Genomic DNA, 11,111 nt, shown 5'->3' on the forward strand with positions numbered 1-11,111 from the left:
ATTATCCTCGAACATCCTTCAAATCGCCCATCAGATACAGACACCTCGTCTAGAGAAGACAACAGTAATATACGTGTGTTCGTGTATAACAGGCATGGAAACCTACGATTTCACCAGTGCCCTGCAGGTCTTGAAGGTTGAAACTTACCTGTAAGTAGGATGACCATGTGTCCCAGTTTTCCCGGTGAAGTTATTAATAGCCTTTTCCTTTTGCAAGTGTCCCAGTTTGGATGATATATCATACGGCTACTCTCCCGTGAAGATCTTAATTCTTTTTCAACATAAGCCTGCCTTTCTTCAGATGAAGGTAGGGTTGAAGAGTCTTTTCTAATAATATGCTGAAGTTGGTAACACAGATTTAAATCTCCCTGTCTTCCAGCCACAACTGTAATGATTTAGTGGAATTAGCTGGCTGTTGAATGTTCAGGTTCCAAAGCCAGTCTCCTGGGTTGAATACGAACCCTGCCACTTAACTAGCTGTGTCAGGTGACATCATCTGCTTTGTGCCTTGGTTCCTCACCTGTGAAATGGGAATAATGATAATACGTACATTACAGAACTGTGAGAATTAAACGAATTAAAACATTAAGACATAGAATAAGTTCAACCTGAGAAAAGTGCTCAGGCCATGTCAGTAATAATTGTTTGAGACTTCATCACATCTTTGTCAGATGTCACATTAAACCATTCTTTCCTCTCTAATCTTTATGGGAGGGATGCTGGCTAGATGTATTGCGTTCGTATTTATGAGTCCTACAGGAGGCTAAGAAACCATTTCTCAGCGAGTCCACCATGCCAGGATTTCTCCAGAACTGGCAGATCACGGTTCCTCTAGTTGAGCACTGGACAAAGCAGCCAACTTCTATAAGACCATGTGCCCCCCAGTCACCTCACCTCACCTGGCCCACATTAGTTAAACGCTGATGTGTTTAATTTTACCTCATTGATTCTTAATTAAGAATTGATCTTTAAGGTGAAAGATGTCACCATGATGAACTCTTTCACTAGTGTCTGATGTCTCAGTAGAATTTTCCAGCTGTGAAAATATTCACTCTCCCCCTGTCTGATGTGTCCTGACTGCCATGAACACTCAAGGTCTGCCACCTGACAAGTTCAGTTCCACCCAGTATTTCTGCTTTGGTTTTCCTCTATTGGGGTAAAACTGGAGCTGGATTCTAGAATGGGAACCTGGTTCTGCACCTCAGTTCTGTTGGAGGGGGCTCTGGGACCGCCCTTACCTGCCAGCTGGACCCTCCTCTTGTTACCTTACACGATTTTGAAAGGATCTCCCAACCTGAATGATTCTTTTTTTTTTTTTTTTTTAAAGATTTTATTTATTTATTCAACAGAGAGAGAGACAGCCAGCGAGAGAGGGAACACAAGCCGGGGGAGTGGGAGAGGAAGAAGCAGGCTCATAGCGGAAGAGCCTGATGTGGGGCTCGATCCCGGATCACCGGGATCACGCCCTGAGCCGAAGGCAGACGCTTAACCGCTGTGCCACCCAGGCGCCCCCCAACCTGAATGATTCTGATCACTACCAGATAACTAAGATTCCCCATCGTCTCCCCCTTTGCCCTATTCCGAGCAGAACTGGTTAAATTCCCTTGATCTTGGTGATTTAAGAACGCTGTTTTTTTCCATGTAGGTGACTGTGTCTTCTGTTCCTGTTATAGTTTCTCCCAACTCCTGCTACTATTCCCCTGTGCTCTGCAGTCAATAGAGACACTGGTGTATGGTGTGACGAGGGGTCAAGACACTGATCCCACCCACCTCAGTGGGCTTCAGACTTCCACTGTTTTGCCACATGAGACTTTCATGAGTTCAGGGCCTGGGTTGGCTGAGCCTATGGTCAGCAGATTTTTAGCCCTGCAAGCAACAAAGGCAGGGAATAACAAAATATTAATTTCTATTTCCCATGCATAAAGTTCACTGTGTTTTAAGTACCAATCAACTCTTAATTATCCATAGTAATGGAAGGGAGTAATGACATATCTCTATAGAGCACTGTCCTAAATAACGTATGCTTTGGAACATAATTATTCTCCCCAGCAGCAGATGTACTTTGCTAGTTATCCTGTGTTTGTAATTTTATTGAAATGAGTCTGCCTTTCCTGAGCACTCAGCCTTATAATCATAGGAAAAGACATCCCGAAAGCTTTTTCAGTGGCAGAGGCCAGTCAGTCTTGGCTTAGATATTTAGATTAGATGCTTACTATCGAAAAATCCCGTACATCTGTGAAGAGTCCATCATGACCACTTTAGACATCACGTAACAAGAGCATATGGTGGAATAAGGGGTGGAAATGGAGTGTCATTTGGAGTGAGGCATTGAATACGTGGGCGGTTATGCTAATGACATACTCACAGAAGAATAACATAGCCAGAAAAACAATGAGAGAACACATTTATTCAGTGACATCCTGTTGCAATGTTGACATGTTTAGGCACTACGGTTGTTCGCTTCATGGTGAAAATAATTTTATAATAAAAGAGTTAATCAAGACTCTGAGAGAAGGCAGGGAAAGAAAAGAAAGAGAAGAAGAGGAGAGGGAGGCAGAGGGGCAGAGCACACATTTGCTAAGGGGGTTGCCCATTCCAAGAACTGCGCTAAGCAACTTATGTGCGTTAGCTCCTTGAGTCCTTGCAACCGGCCCGGGAAGGAGGCATTTCACAGGTGAGCAATGCAGAGAGGGGACGTTCCACAAGAATCCAAGATAGTCTGGTTCAACATCAACATTATTCCCTGCTATTTATTTTCTACAGGCTTCCATAGTAGAAAAGGCAGCGATGTTAAGTATAACTTTAACGGAACATCAAAGACGGAAAAAACATTTCTTGCAGCGAGTGAGCCCTTTTAATCTTGGATGAAAGATGATTTGAGTGCTAAACGGCAAGTAGGGGTAGATAGTGGAGAACACCTTTATATTTCCATCTCCATCTTAGCCCAGTGTTGATTACGTACAACAGCGGGTCACAGCAGAGCTTGGTTTATATAAATGCCCCAGCTTCGGCGGAAGTGAACTACATCTGAGGAAAAAACCCGTGATACAAAAGGGAAGTCTTTGGGAGCCTCGAAAAGGAAAAGGCTGAGAACAAGCATCAGCCATTGTCCAAGAGGAGAAAGCAGAGAAGACTCTGACGCTTAAATCACCACATGCCGATGTTTCAATTCTTATCACAGCTGTGACACTATCCGCGCTGTGATTCCCAGGCTGTCCTGTGGCCCAGTTCTTGGGATTCTGCTCTGAAAACCCCATCCGACTTGCTAGGACTTGGCACCTTTTCCCTTCAAGGTGCCTCTGCCCACATGCCGTAGCTACAGTACAGGCTGGGAGCTCGTGTTGCGGCTGCAGCCAAGGGCTTTCGTGCACAAGCGTCACCACAGAAGGTAGCGGTCACCAAAGGGGGGTGGGTGTAAAAGGTACAGCATGGCGCGGTGTCGGGTAATCATGCCTTTTAAGATACTTTCATCCGTGGATGGAACTAGAGGGTATTATGCTAAGTGAACTAAGCCAGTCAGAGAAAGACAAATACCATAAGATTTCACTCATATGTGCAATCTAAGAAAAAAACAGATGAACATAAGGGGGAAAAAAAGAGACAGAGGCAAACCAAGAAACAGACTGAACTACAGAGAACACACTGATGGTGACCAGAGGGGAGGCGGGGGATGAGGGAACAGGTGATGGGGATGAAGGACAGCACCTGTCGTGATGAGCACCGGGTGATATATGGAAGTGCTGAGTCATCATATTGTACACCCAAAACTAATATCACACTGTAAGTTCACTAACTGGAATTTAAATAAAAACTTTAAAAAACTGTTATTGCTCTGCAGGAAATGATTTTTTTTATTTGATTTAGCAATGCTATTTCAGCTTTTCTTTTATAACAGACTCTACATTTTGGTTGTTCACACACTCCTGGAGCCAGTGACCTTGTCTTGCTGCTGGTTCTTTCACGAATGGGTTCAGTATAACACTGATATGTGCTAAAAAGTCATTTTGTTTGAGTATTTTGTGTTGTGTATTATATAGTATTCTATCTGACTGCTGGTAACCCCAATCTGCAAATGTAGAAGACCTGTTTTATATGAGCCAAACTTCTGCTTATGAAGCAATGTCATGGGTCATAAACAGGCCTACGTCTTTGGCTGCTGTTGGTCTCCTGAAGTTTACTGAATGACAGAAAGAAATTACAAGTGACCATCACCCCCTGGTCCCGATCCCCATGAGTGACACTGTCATTATTTTCCAATGCTGAATGCTATGGAAGCAGGTAGAGGACTTTTCAATAGTTCTCTGGCACAATTTCTTAACCATTTCTTTCTTCCAGAACTGCATTGTCCAACATGGTAGCCACTCACTACATGTGGTTATTAAAATGAACTAAAATGAAAGAAAACTTAAAAATTCAGTTTCTCAGTCAGACCAATCACATTTCAAGTACTCAGGAGCCACATGGTGGCTGCTATTTCCAAGAGTGCAGCTATAGAACATTAATATTATCACAGAAAGTTCTGTTGGCAGAGCTGGTAGAGGAAATTTCAAGCTTAAGTGAAAAGGTATAATAAAGCAGGATGCCAAAATCCCAGGTGTACTTCTTTGGAAATCTGGCTTGAGGGATGAAAATATTTTATTTTACTTTTTTAATTTTTTATTTAAATTCAATTTAGTTAACCTTTAGTATATTATTAGTTTCAGGGTAGAACTTAAATTGCATACAACACCCAGTGCTCATTCCATCACATGCCCTCCTTAATACCCATCACCCAGTTATCCCAGCCCCGACCCACCGCCCCTCCAGCAACCCTCAGTTTGTTCCCCAGAGTTAAAGAGGCTCTATGGCTTGTCTCCCTCTCTGTTTTTTGACTTATTTTATTTTTCCTTCCTTTCCCCTATGTTCATCTGTTTTCCCAACAACAGTAGGGCAATGAAATTGTAATCTCTGGGGTTGTCTTCTCTACCTGTCCTAAGAAGGAAGAAGAGGTAGAGGTGAAAAGAAGGAACAGGGGGTGGCACCTCACACTCACAAGTAAGGGACCCTGGATTTATCTTTCCCAAGAGCCAGTGTCTCCTTCAGATCACTCTGGACTTCTCTCAGGGACACCAACAAGGGCAATTCTCTTTTGCCCTTGCTCTCCCCCATCAAAGTGTGGCTACATCCTCTTTTATAGGATTTTCACAACCATTCCTTCCTGTTGCTTCCCACTGCTACCCAACCACTGCACTGTCTTATCATCTCATTGTCAAAGTCAATTAGGCAAACAAAATTTTTCCATACTGTTTAAGAGTCAGGAAAACTTTTCAAATCAGTGCTTACCTCTCCTGTGATAAGTTGTTCATTGAATACCACACAGACAAATGAAACTCTTATAAGCTCTGAATACTCAGCCTCTTAAAGAAAAACTTAGTAAGTTTTTACATTTTTTAAAGATTTATTTATTTGAGAGAGAGGGAGAGAGAGGGAAAGAGAGCGAGTGCATGCATGCACAAGTGAGGGGAAGGGCAGAGGGAGAGACTCTCAGGCAGACTCCCTGTTCACCATGGAGCCCGATGCAGGGCTTGATCCAATGACCCAGATATCATGACCTAAGCCAAAACCAAGAGTCAGAGGCTCAACCAGCTGAGCCATCCAGGCACCCCAGGTTTTACATTTTTAAATAAATACATTTTAAAATCACCTCTAATTTTCACATTTACAACTGTTTTCTGAAGTATAATTATCTGAACAATGTTTAAGAAACATTTAAAAGGCACAAGAGATGAAAGGTCTTTAATCTGTTGGAGGGAAGGAAGGGAGGGAGAAAGGAGGAAAAACAAAACTAGTAAACCATCAAGTTTCTGAGTGCTAAAAGAATTTTCTTTTCTTTCTGAGGGAGAAGTTACAGATCAATTATTAGAGTGAAAAGGTACCAAAAATACCTCGACATTGGTGTCTACACGTTTCCTTTGACCTTCAATCTGGCTGTCAGGTACCACTGTGCTTTGAAGCTGCACATCTTCCTTAAAGAAGAAATGCATTTTTCTGATCTTGCCTTTTATATGTCTGTCTCTGCCATCATTCACGGACGACTCCTGGTCTCCTTGCACCCTGCCCTGCCTTCCCCCCTCCCACCCTAGCCTGATCTCAACGCCTCCACCGCAAGGAGCTTCCTGAGTTGCTGCTTTAACTTAATCACTTGCTGCTCAGAAAACTATTAGGACTCTGTTCGTATTGTGTAAGTTCCACTTTCCTTAACCAGCATGTGAAGCCCTTTGTATTCCTATCCCAGCCTCTCTCTCCAGCCTCACTGCCCGCTCCCCTCACCCCTATGCAGACAACGCTGTCTAAAATAATACTTCTCAACCTGGGCTCCTGTTAGAAGCCCAGAGGTCCTTCTTTAACTGGCCAGGGGTGGGGGGTGGCTCAGAACTCTGTTTCTAAAACGCTGCCCAAAAGTGGTCTTGATGTGCAGAGAAGCAACACCAGACTCTGAAAGTGGAGTGTGTGCATTTCTGCTTTCACCTCTTTGTAATTAGGCCATTTACACCCATGGAAAACCTTACCCATTCTTCAAAGTGCAGCTCAAACACCACCCCTCCCATGAATCTCTCGCCCGGTTCCCCTAGCTCCGACTTTCTCTACATTCTTACACCAGTCTTTCCACTTACACAATCTCTTATGTTATAACTAATCAATTCTAACTGACTTTGGGTTTGGCAGTTCACAAAGTTCTTCCACAAATCTCTCCTCTAATCTTTTTGATTTACTGTATAATGGAGGCTTTATCTCCCCCAAGGTATGGCTCAAGAAACTCTGGCTCAGAGAGCACGAGTTTTTCCCCCAAGCTCACACAGTTGGTAAATGACAAAGCCACATGCTGCGCCTACGTCTTCTGAGCCTAATGACTGGGTTGGAAATATTTAAAACAGGTACAGAATCAAATCATTACCATCGCAGCACACAAATGTTACTCTAGGAGCCCATCAAAGCACGCGCACCTGAGTCCCAGCCTCAGCGACTCGGGCTCATCTACCTGCATGGGTCCAGGAAATTGCACTTCCGATGGGCACCGCCAGATCATTCTTCTACAGGTGCTCAAGGGCCACATTTTGAGAAAAACTGCTCTAGGTGAAAACACACTATATAGAGATTGTAGGGAAACCTCCAAAGGGCCATAATACCCATGTAAAACGATAATTCAACAGTAATTAAGAATTAATTGAGGGAAAAACAGGTTTTGGCCGGTAGAGATCACAGGCCTTTTGCCCAAGAGCTCTTTTTCTGTAATTGTAAAAGTTGCTTCTTAAAACCACATCTGTCAGTCCTCCAGACCAGCAGATAGTGGGTAGACCAGATGTCTGCTTGGTGGCCAGTGCAAACCTCCTCCCTCTGAATTATGACAGGCGTGCTTGCTTTGTAGTCCTCCTCTGGGAAGCACAGAGGTCACTTGCAGCATCTCTCGTTTCAGAAGGGCTTTGCAGAAACTCATTTGGCTCAGAGCTTTCAAACCAAATTTCCCTCATGAGAGACTCTTCACTGACATTCTGTTCAGTTGACTAGGGTAATGTTCTATGGCTTCCTGGAAAAAAAAAAAAAACCCCTCTGCCTCGATTAGAAACAGGACCACCTGCTTCTGTGGGAAAGTTTCCAGTATTTTAAATGATACCATTTCACAACAACTTTGACATTCTGAAGAAAACTTCTTTTCAGGATCAGCAAGAATAAAAACTGACATTTGGCCTTTTTGCATGAAACTTCTTCCAGAGGTCAAATATGTCAACAATATCCTGACTTCTGTGTGAGAACTTTGTGGAGTCCAAGATTACTTGGGTCTATTCATTTCTCAAGCAGGACTTGTATAAAGGTTATTCTCTAACTGGAGGCAATAGATTTTTCATTCCTTGAGGGAATCTTCCCTCACCTGTGTAGCATTATGTAGAGAAAGGACACAACACTGTATCGGATGAGTCCTTGTGTCTAGTTTAAACTGAATTTTAAAATAAGGTTCTCTATTCTCTTGAGTACCACTTGGCTTTAGAGCTCAAAACACTTCTGTCTCTTGCCCTTCCCAATCCTCTGGTTTCTTAAGAAGGTCAGGAGTGTCTGGTCAGTTATAAAATAATACCAAGGGTAAGTGTACAGGGTACTGGCAAATTACCCAGTGCTGTGTCTTTCTCTCTGAAAGGAATTTTCCCCACTCTCAAAACAATATCCAGGCCTTTTAGTAGTTCCTTGGAAAGGGAAGTGGGAAACTAGTTAATTTGGGGTTTCAAGCCAAAGGGGAGTTAGTTGTTAGTTGGGTGTGGGGAAATGCACTCCACACCTTATTCCCCCTACTCTGTGTCCCAGGAAGCTGCCCTTCCTGGACTGCCTCCCTGGGGTCCTTTGCTTTCTGGTTTCCTCTTGGGTTCAGCCAGCGAGAGACATAGGAAGAAGACTGGACGGAGAAGAGGAAGAATAAATACCCCTGACTCGCTACCTGTTTGGCTGTCGATGAACTAGTCTGTGTTGCTCTATCAAAGCCACTGCTGTCAGCAGCCCTCTCCCACAGCTACCCTCTCCCGGCTCCAAAAACTATCCCTACCTCTGGTCTTGTGACTTCAGGCCCAGGGAGAGTTATGGCTCCCAGCTGTTGCCAACCCCGGGTGCTTCCTCTCTCTGACGGTTTCCCCAACCTGGCCCACACTTTTGTCACCAGTCCCTTCAGTAAACTTTCCCCTCGTACCTATTTGATTGCATTGCCTGTGCTGTTTGCTGGAGCCTGACTTAACGCAGATGGCAACCCTGACACCAGCCGTGGTTAACAACACTGAACTTCGTAGTCATCGTGGTGCAAAGAAACTAGGGCTGCCTCTCATCAGATTTGGAAAGTAAAGAAAAAGAGTTCTCAAATCAGATGATAAGATGACAAATAAGGCAGATCTGATTCATACAGATCTAACTTTATAACCGCAAAATAAACACCTTCTTCTCAGATGCTCAGACATTCACAAAAACTATACGTTAGGCCATAAACCAAACCTCAATAAATCAGTGAAAGGTAGAAACAGCCCAGATGTCATTCTCCGATCATAAATGCAGTAAGAAGAGAATAATAAGGGAACTTTAAAAATTTATTATAAAATCAGACAAGAAAAGTTTCCACTGTGCCTGGAAAATGTAAAGGTCTTTGATGTGATTAACTCTTTGACAAATGGAAGTTGCCAGATTTCTTAAAATCAACCATGATGGAAATAAGACATTATCAGAACCCAAAGAGTTTGAAAGACAATGGAAAACCTTTATCAATACAAAAGGAAAATGAATAAATGAATTAAGCATGTGTCTCACAAAGGAAAGCAGATGGAAGGATATCAGCAAGTCAGAAAATAGAAAATCAGTATTAAGGAATAAATACAATAGCGAATTCTTTAAAGAGAAAGTTGACTCAATGCTAATGGGGCAAAGCACAGAAACACAAAGTAAGAAATGATTAGAAAAAGTAACAACAGGAAAAGAAAGTTAAAAGAATCATAGAAGACCACTTTGTTCCATCCTGTGTAAGCAATTATGAGAACCTGGGTAAAAGCGATAATATTCTAAGATACAATATCTGACCTCAGGAAGCAGGAAATCTAATTACATTTCCATTGAAGAAATAGAGAATTTGTTAAGGAGCTATCCCTACCTAACAAAGCAAATAAAACTGAAAGGCCCAGAGTGCTTCATAAAAGAGTTGGCCAAGCCCTCGAGGAGGTCACTCCAACGCGTGCAACTATCTCAGAGCTTGAGGAGGGGGGTGAGGGAAGTGGATGGGCAGAGAAAAAAAGTTTCTGTATTAGTTTTATGAAAAGAGTGTAACATTGACACTAAAACCCAACAAAGACTGCAAAGAAAACTACAAACAATTCTCGTTCATGAATAACAATGCCAAAATCCTGATGAAAATTTTAGGCTATTAAAAGAAAACATACATGAGCAAGTAAGGTTCACCTGAAAAATTTTCAATGATTCAATATTAAAACATCTATTAATATAATTTATCGCATTCGAGATATAAGAAAAAATAATTACATCCATGTCCTTGGGTGCTAAAGTAGCACTTTGGAAAGTTAACAACATCCTTGTTCAAACAAAAGTCAGTAAAATAGGGATAGCCTATTTTCAGCTTCAAAACAAGTAGCATGCTGAAAGGAAATCACGAGAATCATTTCCACTCAGGTTAGGAATAAGGCAACGATAATCACTATGTTGTTATTTAACCTTGTACTGGAGATACTAACACAAATAGATGAGAAAAAGAAGCTAGAGTCATAAAAATTATAAATGGAGGGTTAAAACTACCCTATTTGTGTATGATATGCTGAGTATGTGGGAATAACAAAAGAACTCACTGGAAATTACAACCGGAAGGTATGAAACTAGTCCACAGAATTCAAACATTATACCCAAACACAGCAACTGACTGGTTAAAATCCATGCTATGTTCTTGGGTCGGAGGACTTAGCATAAAAATTCCAACTCCTTCCAAGTTCATATATCAATTTGCTACAACCAAAATTAAAAAACCAACAAGGTTTTTAAAATTAAGGTGATTCAAAAGCAACACACACACAAGACAGGCAAGAAACTCTAAATAAGAGCACTTGGTGGGTGGGAAGAAGTGACCGACTCACCAGATATAATAAATCTTCGACAGGGGCGCCTGGGGGGCTCAGTCGTTGGGCGCCTGCCTTCAGCTCAGGTCACGATCCCAGGGTCCTGGGATCGAGCCCCGCGTCAGACTCCCTGCTCGGCCGGAAGCCTGCTTCTTCCTCTCTCACTCCCCCTGCTTCTGTTTCCTCTCTTGCTGTGTCTCTCTGCCAAATAAATAAATAAAATCTTTAAAAAAAATTCAACAATTACAACTTCACGGAACTAGCACATAAGTAGACTAAGCAAATAATGAAACAAATTAGAAAGCACAGAAATACATCCACCTACATACAAAAGATTAGTATGTGGCAAATGTGACATCCCAAACCAGTAAGACAAATACAGACTATTTAATAAATGGTGTTGGGTCAACCCAGTAGCTGTGTGGGAGAAATGAATACATTTGACCTTTATGTTACACCATGCAAACTCCAAATGAATCAAATATTTAA

At 42.3% G+C, this 11,111-nt stretch overlaps 1 protein-coding gene across 1 annotated transcript in view; it reads right to left on the reverse strand.

The window, feature by feature from the left end:
• Nucleotides 1-11,111, reverse strand: part of CWF19L2 (CWF19 like cell cycle control factor 2) — a 156,637-nt gene that overhangs the window by 140,921 nt on the left and 4,605 nt on the right. Inside the window, exons 2-3 of the mRNA XM_057316733.1 lie at nt 10,641-10,823; nt 149-520 (exon numbers count right to left, since the gene is read on the reverse strand). The gene's annotated coding sequence lies outside the window, so the exon portion shown is untranslated. The remainder of the gene's footprint in view (nt 1-148; nt 521-10,640; nt 10,824-11,111) is intronic.

This window comes from Ursus arctos, unplaced genomic scaffold (assembly GCF_023065955.2).
Source record: "Ursus arctos isolate Adak ecotype North America unplaced genomic scaffold, UrsArc2.0 scaffold_22, whole genome shotgun sequence".
NCBI classification, from domain to species: domain Eukaryota; kingdom Metazoa; phylum Chordata; class Mammalia; order Carnivora; family Ursidae; genus Ursus; species Ursus arctos.